Source organism: Rhamphochromis sp. 'chilingali', assembly GCF_963969265.1.
Source record: "Rhamphochromis sp. 'chilingali' genome assembly, chromosome: 15".
In the NCBI taxonomy this organism is placed as follows: Eukaryota; Metazoa; Chordata; class Actinopteri; order Cichliformes; family Cichlidae; genus Rhamphochromis; species Rhamphochromis sp. 'chilingali'.
Window position 1 is genome coordinate 21,939,534 of NC_137942.1, and position 10,192 is coordinate 21,949,725.

The 10,192-nt window shown below is 42.4% G+C and overlaps 1 long non-coding RNA gene across 10 annotated transcripts; it reads left to right on the plus strand.

Annotated features, from left to right (window-relative positions):
• The first annotated feature begins 1,680 nt into the window (after positions 1-1,680).
• Positions 1,681-8,143, plus strand: LOC308411597. Of its 10 annotated transcripts, none has more exons than XR_013974413.1 (8): positions 1,698-2,082; positions 3,915-4,094; positions 4,193-4,683; positions 5,529-5,885; positions 6,669-6,825; positions 7,078-7,185; positions 7,291-7,406; positions 7,549-8,143. It is a non-coding gene; the product is annotated as an uncharacterized lncRNA (long non-coding RNA). The 10 variants fall into 10 exon arrangements; XR_013974415.1 differs by lacking the exon at positions 5,529-5,885 and adding an exon at positions 2,799-2,873 and having other exon boundaries at positions 1,724-2,082; positions 3,920-4,094; positions 6,664-6,825; XR_013974416.1 differs by lacking the exon at positions 5,529-5,885 and adding an exon at positions 2,813-2,873 and having other exon boundaries at positions 1,725-2,082; positions 3,920-4,094; positions 6,664-6,825.
• The last annotated feature ends 2,049 nt before the right edge of the window (positions 8,144-10,192 follow it).

Genomic DNA, 10,192 nt, shown 5'->3' on the forward strand with positions numbered 1-10,192 from the left:
TTGTAAACCTTCGAGACACCACTAGATGGTGCTGCTGAACATAAGCTGTCAGTGGGAAAATGTGAGGATAACCTCTAAAGCTGCAAGAGTGTGTGCACATATTACAGTGTGTGTATGTGTCTTTACGTGTGTGTTTGTGTGTAATGTGTTTTTGTAAGAAGTAAAGGTCAGGATGACAGATTCACAGAAAAAAAGAAAATCAAAAGCCTCCCGCCCCGCCTTCCAAGCCGCAAACAGCAGCGCCTGCTAACAGCTTGTCTTTTAGAGTGCCAGTTATATTTATTTTGATTATTTATGTAAACCTTTATGTAGCTCTGAAAGACTCAATTTTAATTTATTGCCTGTTTCTAATAAAATCAGCTCTGGGCTTTTTTTTTTGTTCGTTTCAGCCAGCTCTGCCTTTTGATGTGTTAACAGACAGATTCTGGGTTTGGATGCAGCTCTGCATCTCCACGATTGAAATTAGGCTGCATTCAAAGACTCCCTTTGCCTGCGACCATTTAAAGACGCATCTCTCCTTCTGGCTTATGGTCTCTTTGAAGCATGTTTTAAAAGGCAGCCTTGCAGATACTCTCGCATCTGTCTCCATATGTCCCTGCACTTACCTGCTCTTCAAACAAGTCAGTCACCTGGCACTAGTCTGCTGTCAGCCAGGCAGGTTTCTATCTTCACAGCGCCATGAAACATCCGCTATCTGCTTTTAATTGGATATCTACATTTGGTTGTTCAGCAAAAGAGGCTTGGTTGTACCACTCTTCAAAAAGTCCCCTCCTTCAGCATCTGCTTATTTTCGGTGTGAAGCAGATTTGTCAGGTGGTGAGATGACAACTTCTGTCTGTTGAAACACGAGTAATATATGCACAAAAGAAATGTGGCATCCAGTTGCAGTAAGAAACTTGCTGATATTGCTGGTGGGTTGAATGAGGGTAATATATATGTACACACACACACACACACACACACACACACACACACACACACACACACACACAGAGAGAGAGATATCGCTGTGATTACAGTGAGGTACATGTGCAAAGTACAATGAGGTCTCTACATGCTAGCTTTAGCTGCTGACACTTAGCTTCATGACAAATAAACACAGCTACCAATAAATACACTATATGCCAGGGTCAATTTTTTTTACTGTTTTGTACCTGCTTACATGCAGATATACACGTTTTTACACAGTCTCTAGACTTTTGCTAGGTGGACTGGTCTGTTTACCCCTACTAGACCTGCTCGTTTTAGGGGACCCTTTTACACCCTTCTGTGGTGTAACGAAGCAATAACAACTCCTTCAGTAATACAATATATTGCCAAAAGTATTCACTCACCCATCCAAATCATTGAATTCAGGTGTTCCAATTACTTCTGTGGCCCCAGATGTACAGTGGGGCAAAAAAGTATTTAGTCAGCCACCGATTGTGCAAGTTCCCCCACTTAAAATGATGACAGAGGTCAGTAATTTGCACCAGAGGTACACTTCAACTGTGAGAGACAGAATGTGAAAAAAAAAATCCATGAATTCACATGGTAGGATTTGTAAAGAATTTATTTGTAAATCAGGGTGGAAAATCAACACGTTCTCACTCCCAACTCGTCAAACGTGTGACGCATGGTCAGGCTCCCTCTGCTGCACTTATGGACGCACAGGGTACCCCTCTCGCGTCGGGAATTGACGTGAAGGGTCCGCGGAAGTGCCTTTTGTCGGTATATTTAGACATTTTCCAAATCACATTGTAGGGACGTATACAGAACACAATAAATTATATAATGTAAACAACTACCTGAAAAACAGTTAGAACAATACTTTTGTATGGTTTATTGCATTTACGGAGGGAGTGATGTATGCTGGGTAATGGCACAGCTAGCTACTGGGTGACTTTATTCACCCGCTTCGGCTGTTATCAGTCCATACAATGGGCGTTATTAGCACAAACCAGTCCCATAGATATGGGCCATCTCCTGCTAGATTGTTCAGAAGGTTGTTCTCATCCATCCAGATGGAGGATCACTAACAGGAGCGTGGAAGACTCCAGAATCCACTCTGGCTGGAATCCGGTGGATATGCAGTGTTTACAGGTAAGACCATTTAAACGGACAGCATTTATAGAATGACTATTAAAAGTCTGCGAGTGTCAGTAATGTTAATGTGGTTATGTTAGTAATACACCGAGTGCTAATATAACAGCTGTAAGATGCATTTGTAGATGTTATTACGTGTTTTACCGTCTTTATGGTGCTAGCTTAAAGTTACGGTGTAAACGTTAGCCTATATTGGAGTAAAGCTGTTCCTGTTTAAACGATGTTAGCACAGAAATATTAGCTTCTGTCATGACTGATGAAGTTACTAGTTAATAAAGTTTTCAGTAAAGTGATTAATCGCAGCCACAGACTGACAGCAAATATCTCGATTAGCTTCAGTGCATCTATAATAAATATGTGCAAGTTTCAGTGCTTCGTTTAAACTGTATGATACTTATACTGACCCAGGGTCAGTGTAAAATACAATCCTAGCTGTGTGAACAAAGCCTGGCTCCTTTAATCCTGCATGACAAACCTCAGGATGCAGGTTATTATTACTCTTTCCTGCTGGCACACCTGTCACACCTGAGAGTCAGCTAGAAACTTACAGTGACGTGGACATCATGCAAAGACTGCCAGACTCTGTAATACTGCAAATGATCAGTGACTCAGGTTAACACTAAACTTTAAACGGCACCTCTGTGTCTCTGTGTGCTGAACATTTAGGATTGAGTCAGGCTGCATCAGCTGAAGCTGTTATTTGTATATATCAGTATTTTTTATTCAGGTGTGGGGAAAATACGTAAGACTGCAGTGAAGCGATGCAACAGATGAATCCCTGGCCAAAGGTATCGTACTTAAATCAGACTACTGATCCAGCCACATCAGCCTTTTGTGAGGTCTGTTTAAAGTAGACTAAAAGTGAACTGCAGGTTCCTGAGAGGTGGACTGTGAGCACAGAAACACATGTTCATACATACAGCTGCAGCAAACTTACATTAATTTTAAATAGATTTGTTACTCTGATGTCTGTCTCTGTGTTAGTCCTCTGACAGACTGGTGACCTGTCCAGGTGTGCTCTACCTATGACTACTGGGACAGGCTCTAGCCTCTGTAATAGAAATGTTCTGTTATTCTCATTTAAAGTATTTAAGTGCTTATGCATGTGCTTAGTTGTGACACTGTTACTGTTCAGTGAAAGTTTCTAAAACTAGATGAACTTACTTCAGCGTCAGCAGTTTGAGAAAACAACTCCCTTTACAGGTGCTGATAAGGCCAAGGGCACAAAACAGCTTAACCATTGATCCGTTAGGTTTCATAGCGAGACACGTGAAGTGTGGTAGGATCAGTTTAACTTCCTCCCTCTTCCTTGGAATGCATAAAGGAGCAGGAGCACGACCTCTGTGGCAGCGCTGACATGGCTGAACTGTGATGTTTGATGTGTGTTGGCGCAGTAATAAATAGCTTGATCACAGCTCTTTCTGTGTTGCAGACTTTATTTAAAAAATTCCACGACACAGCCCCCCTCCCACTGTGAACATGAATTGAATATTCAGAAGACATTTGTTTAAATAGTTCTACAAATCTGAGCTGTTGGTGTGTCCTTGGATTGTGTGGTAATAATATTAGAGCCTGCAATCTTTCTTACTGAATCTCTACTATGAGTCATGTTACCTGAGATTAATTCTATGTTTACCTGTCAGCCTGGACGAATGTGCTGTGTGAAGGAAATTAAATTAAATCAGGTCTGAACTGCGTACATTTAAGGAACCTGTTCATATTTAATTGAAATATGAACCAGTGATTTTTTTGATTGCTGATTCCAAGAGAGTCTTTGTGGAAATCCTGTTTGGCTTTTTGTTATTTTAATTCTCTTCTCTGTTTTCCAGAACAGTTCTCCACAGTCACTGTCCACATGGGTCAGTGGGACCAAGAAGCACTCTGCTAATGTGTGGACTCTGACCAGCAACATCCAGCAAGACCCAGACAGCGTTTTCTATCTCCCAGCTGGAGTTTTTGTTTGTCTGTGACTGGAGAGTCAGATTTTGTTGAGCTTCACACTTGCAGAGGTAAGTCAGTTTGCAGAGATCCCTCCCACCCTGGCTTTTATGTGCTAGATTTCTTATCTGAAACAGTAATATTTCAGTGACTGCTGCTTATACCACAGGTTAATACACTCTACTGATCCCTGATGGGAGAATCATCAATTTTGGCAACAAAGAAGCCTGGTGGATGTTTGTTTACAGTCTGATGATGGGACATCATGCTCTGCATCTTCAAAGTTTGCCTCCTCATTATTATTCATACCCAGTAATGTGAAGTATGCTCATATCTACTATAACTGAACCAACCTGGTGCTCTTCATTTATGGAGGCTGTTGAGTCTGAATGTTGGATGTTGTGTATCTCGTGTTCTCTGGGCTTTGTTGTCCTCAGTCTTTTCGCAGGATCAGAAAACAAAACCAGGAGGCGCGTAAATGTTTCTTCTCCATGATGTTTCTTCAAATGTTTCTTCTGGATGATGATAAGACTGACACGGGATGCCACCTTTGGTCTTGTGATGAAGCAAAGCTCAGGAAGAAGTGGGATTAAATGGTACCCACATGTGTGCTGCTGAGAAGGATGTACAGGGGCACCTGCAGCCAAATCCAAGCCTCAGGTTAGTTGTAGTTGCAGAATGCTACAGGACTGAGACATCTAAGGCATCAAATGTTTGATTAAACGGATGAAAAAGAGAAGTTTCTTCCCTATAATTATCACTTCTTAAAATCTGTAGCAACTTCAAGTCTGTCAGCGTGCTGAGCATGCTCAGAATGTGACAATATATTTTTGTTCAATATTGAATTTCTTTCAGTTGCAATTGTTAAATGAAAAAAATAAAAATATATATTCTTATAATTTAGCAAACTAATTTATCAAAAAAATATATACATATATCTGTATTAGTTTTTTTTTTTTTTTTTTTTTTTTCTTTTTCTAAATGACATCAGAAACAGCAGTATGCGACATTACGTGATGGCAGAGCTTCAGTTCATCCTTTGTCATTTTTTTTTTTTTTTTTTTTTTTTTTTTTTTTAATAAATAGGACAGGGGGAATGAATGAGAGAAAGAGGGGGAGAGAAAGAAAGAAAACCAAAGGGGAGAAGAGACGGTGAGAAGGGGGGGGAAGAGAGAGAAAAAAAAAAAAAGAACTCCTGGGTCACCTGTATGGAGAAAAAAAAACAAACAAACAAAAAAAACAAACAGAGGAGACAGCAAACAACAAAGAGTAACATAATAATAGAGAAAACAAAGCACCATCACAATAAACTAGCTAGTCATAGATATCAATATTTACTAAATAATAAACGATATTGTCCAGCACGCAAGATAGACAGCGCACAGTGTGCTTTGAGGCAGCAGCCAAGAAAGCTTTAGTCCGCGTCTGTGAATACCCATGTGTGCATACCTGTGTGGATCAGCATGCTTGCATTCCAAAGGTTTCTCCATGTAATGATCTGCTAGGGAGTGTGGGGGGGCCACAGCCCTGTCCTCCAGGGTGTGAAGCGGGTATGGAGGAGATCAAAACTCCAGACATCCAGAGGCCCCCAGAACACAAGAGACCATGGAAGACCAACAGAGGGGCAGCCGCGCCACTGTTCCAGTAAGAGCTGAGGAGAGTCCCAGATGAGGGCTCGCCCAGCAGCCGCGGAGCAGAAGTCAGGGGGAGTTGCAGTGACGCGCCCGTGAGCTCCGCCGGCCCCCAGCTGTGCCTGAGTGACCGAGCCCCAGGCCGAGAGGCCGGGGGCACCCCACCTCCAAAGGGGCCCGAGCGAGCCCCAGGCCCCAGGCCCCGACAAGCGGCCGCCAAGGAGTGAGCCGGTGTGTACCCGGACGCCCACCCCCAGACACAAAGAACCACCAACACACCGACACCTGAGGGAGTCCGCCACCGGCAGGGGAAGTGGTGGTGGGTGGAGATAGGCCTCCAAACCTTGGAGGGCCTGAGGTGTCCCCAGAGAGGTGGCGTCTGATACCCAACCTGACATATAGACACAGACATACAGGCACACACAGACACAAACATCCATTCCCACCCTCATGCTCTCATATGCACTCACTCCACACTCAACCAACGTGGAGACAGACATAAAGAGACGCTGTACACACAATCACACTCCCCAAGCGTACTCTACAAACCGGGTCTAGGTACCCTTGCCCCTGGAGGGGGGAATTGCACCCAGACCCAGGTGGTGTTACCCTTTTCCCTGCGGTGGGGAGAGGCAGACCACCCCGACTCCGCAGCAGCAGGGAGGCCCCACACCCCAGACCGCAGTCGGACGGCCAACTCCTCCTACTAGCCCTCCCGCTCCAGCAGGCCGCAGAGAATGGGGGTGGGAGAAGACTCCAAACCTCCCTCCACCCGCTCATTGTAGTGTTGATGCATATCTGTATTAGTTTTAATAAATTAATTTGACAGCTGTATTGAAAATACCATATTGTATTCATACAGAATCAGTTTGGTATCATTGTTTGTCTGCTCACTGATTGTTGAAACTAAGAGCTGCTTTGATCTGTTAAGATCTAAAGTATCCAAAGTTGAGCTCTGATGTTTCTTCACCCCTGTGTGTGTGATATGTGATTTCCTACATGCTGGCAGAGCAGAGCAGCAGTTTGTGCTCACAGATGGTGACGGTGTGGAGAGACGGTGGTGTTTCCTCAGAAGAACCAGCAGAGTCACAAAGGACTCCAGTCCATCTCACCACCTTGACTTGCTGACTGATGTTCGTCTGCACTGCACAGAGGAAATCAGCTGACCGAGGTTTGTCCAGTGACGTGTTATGAAATGTATATTTGTTTTATGCTTACAGATGTGTTTTTCTTGACAGAGGCTCTGCAGAGGTTAGACAAAGCAGAGAAAACATGTGCTTTACATTTTACTGTGATTTATTGAGATATTTGTTGCCTGATGTTCAGCAGGAATGCAGAAATAGAATCAAAGGGAGATGTTTTTGATGTTTTTGTAATGATGTAAGTAAATCTTCAATATTATTTATTTGCTTGGTTATATTAGGAGTGTTTCTGAGTGAGGGGGGAGGAGTCATCATCCAGGTAAAGTGACGTAGATCCGTGGACACACTTGTCTCCCCTTTAAAGGAGACGATCCAAGTCATCCTTAAATGTTAGTGCTTTTAAATACACAAACATTTTTAAAGGACAAAAATGAACATCCAACTTTGACTGTAACACAAAATAAATCTTTGCATGTGTGTTTTCAAACTCTCAGATGGGCAGCATATCAGTCTTGGACTGTCTAACCTGCAGCACTGAATGACCACCACACATGAGCATGTTCCTGCAACATTCAGCATCTGATCCTTCATCTGTGTGCTTCTGCTTTTGGTAAGTAGAGTTACCCAACTCCAGTAACTCTAAACACATGCCATCCATTTCTGACGGCCTGGTTACTTCCTGTCAGTTACTTTAGAAACCATGTGGTCACCTGACCTAACACTGTTTCTTCTTCTTCCCCTTAATGTTCAAGTGTCACATGTCAAACAGCTGGAGAGGAAACTACACCAGTGTACTGGGATGTTTCAGCAACACGTGCCAGATGCTGTTCCTTCATGGTGACATCACCAGAGACAGCCCCACCCACCTCAGGACCTCACCATTGATCATGATGATTATAATGATGACAGCGAGCGGAACTAAGACTGTAAAAATCCACGACCAGAATGTTTCTTTCTAATTATGAATGAATACTGAGAGCCTCTTTCTCTGTTTTGTCTGTTTTGGGGTTGTTTTTTTTTACCTCATTTGTTACTAACAAAGTTCACAAACTCACACAGTTTACATTCTGTATGTTTCCATCTTTACCAGCCACACTCTAACTGCATTTAAGAAAAGAATCCTTAGAAATCGTTGTTTTTCTCTTTTGTAATTGATGATAATTCAGTGAATATACTGCGCTGCTTCCTTTTATTGCGTCACACATTGCTTTAAGTTTTTCAGTTCCAGTTATTTTTTACTGCTGTTTGAATTCTCTGTATGTTTGACCCTGTAGACAGTTTGATGGACTGCTTGTCTTCCTGTTTGTTACCGCCGCCTGTTTTTTAATAAAGATTTGGATTTCTGACTTCAACACAGCCTCTGCGTGTCCTCCCTTTGTGTCCTCTTCCTCTGTGAATGTGTTGCATGTGTCACAGATTCATTTTATTAACAGCTTTCCCACAGTGAGTTGCATCAGCATTCATTCACAGCACATTTCAGAAGGATTCAGATTAATACAGTGATCTTACAGTCAGAATGATCCTGACAGAGTGCCACTGTGAATGATCTTTCATCAGGTAAATTTTAAAGTTCAGTATTTCAAAGCAGGAGTTATGAAGAATCATACTGGCATTAGGACTAATAATATGTACTTACAAAGTCAAAGTTTTTTAATTATGCTAGAATACTGGAAGACAATCAACTTTGTGTTTTCCGCATATTAATTATTCTGAAATAGAGACGGTGACCCTAACTGTACAGAAGCACTAAACAACTGACAATCTAACAGACATCATTGGCCCGAGCTGTCATGCACAGTGAGTCTGATCCTTTGCTGTGATAGTCTGACAAGCATGTTTCTGGTCAGTTTGGAACAAATAATATCACAATGTTGATCTTTTTTTCAATATTCCTTCTCTTTTACGACATAAACTGTGATCAAAGCTACTTATGTTCACAGCATGTAATAATACTGACAGTCCAGGGCATTGTGGTCTGTTGAGCTAGGGTTAGGGTTAGGGTTAGCAATTCAGACATATGTAATCAATATTAAACGTCTCTGACGTGGGCCACTGTCCGCAGTGTTGGGAAATCCATACCAGGCTGGAACGAGTCAAGGTAGGTGAGCATCCACGAGAAGACACAGCAGATGCATCCTACTAATACTGACAGGACCAGGAGACTCCAGAAGCCGAGCATCTTCTCTTCAGTGCCATCCTCTCCTGTCACCCTCTCTGCCCGCAGCTCTTTGAGTATGGGGTAGATAAGGGCGCAGAGAAACCCTTATTACTAATTTGTATTATAATTCAATTTTCATGAAATATTCATATTCAGTATCGGTCCTTTTATATTATAACCACGTATCCACCCAGGCTCATGGTGGGGCAGGGCTCTGTCCTGGGATGCTTGAGTACAAGGTAATGTACACCCTGGCCAGGTATCCAGTCTGTCAGAATTGTTTTCAATATTTGGTTCAAAAACATGAGTGACAACAAAAATCCAACTAGGATTCTTGCATATGATGAATGAAGTCTGTCTTTGACTGTATTGTCCAGCTGATCCATCAAACCCCCAGCAGGTAAACCTTATTCATGACATAACACGGCAACAATGTAAAAAATGAAACAGCAACAGTCTAAATGTAAAGTGCATTCTAAACTGCTCTTCAATAAATCATATGCAAAGAGTCATTCAGGTCTGTAAAACGTGAACTACAGAACCCAGAGTCTTCATAATTAAATCTCTGGTTGCTTCATTTTTCTATCCTATATCAGATACTTTAAGGTTAGGTTAGGTAAACTTGCATTCTCATGGTGAGGCAAAGTGCTTTATGTGTGTGTGTGCGTGTCATGAACGGCTATAAAAGGCCTATAATTAAAGAACAAAGCGGGGTTTGAGTTCGAGTTGCGGCAGACTGTCACTACTTGTAAATGGAACGCAGCCTCCCTACGGCGGACAGCTAATAACAGGAATCGGACGCGGTCCACCCAAGTCCACAGCAACCACCATAGCAACCGCCTAGCATGACCTTAAAAACATATTCTGTCTTCATAACTATCAAAAACGTGAAATGATTTGCAAAGTGTTTAAGTGTTACAGCTGCAGAGAGCTATGGCGGTATCTTTGGAAGCTGTTAACATAGCTAATAATATACGATGTAACCATGGAGACAGTCAGTCACGTGAGCTAGCGGTGCACGTTTACTACAGTGAATAAGGTGATTGCGTCCACACGCTGCAGAGGGTAAAGACATTACTTCAATATTGTTTTATATTGATATATATTTGCCTTCTGTTGACCATCACCTCAGGTTCACCATCACAGTTTCAGCAGACAGATGCACACTGTCTAAATATGAACACATTCAAAAACTCATGTCTCAGAAATAAGCACAGCTGTTCATGTTTGTCATTAGA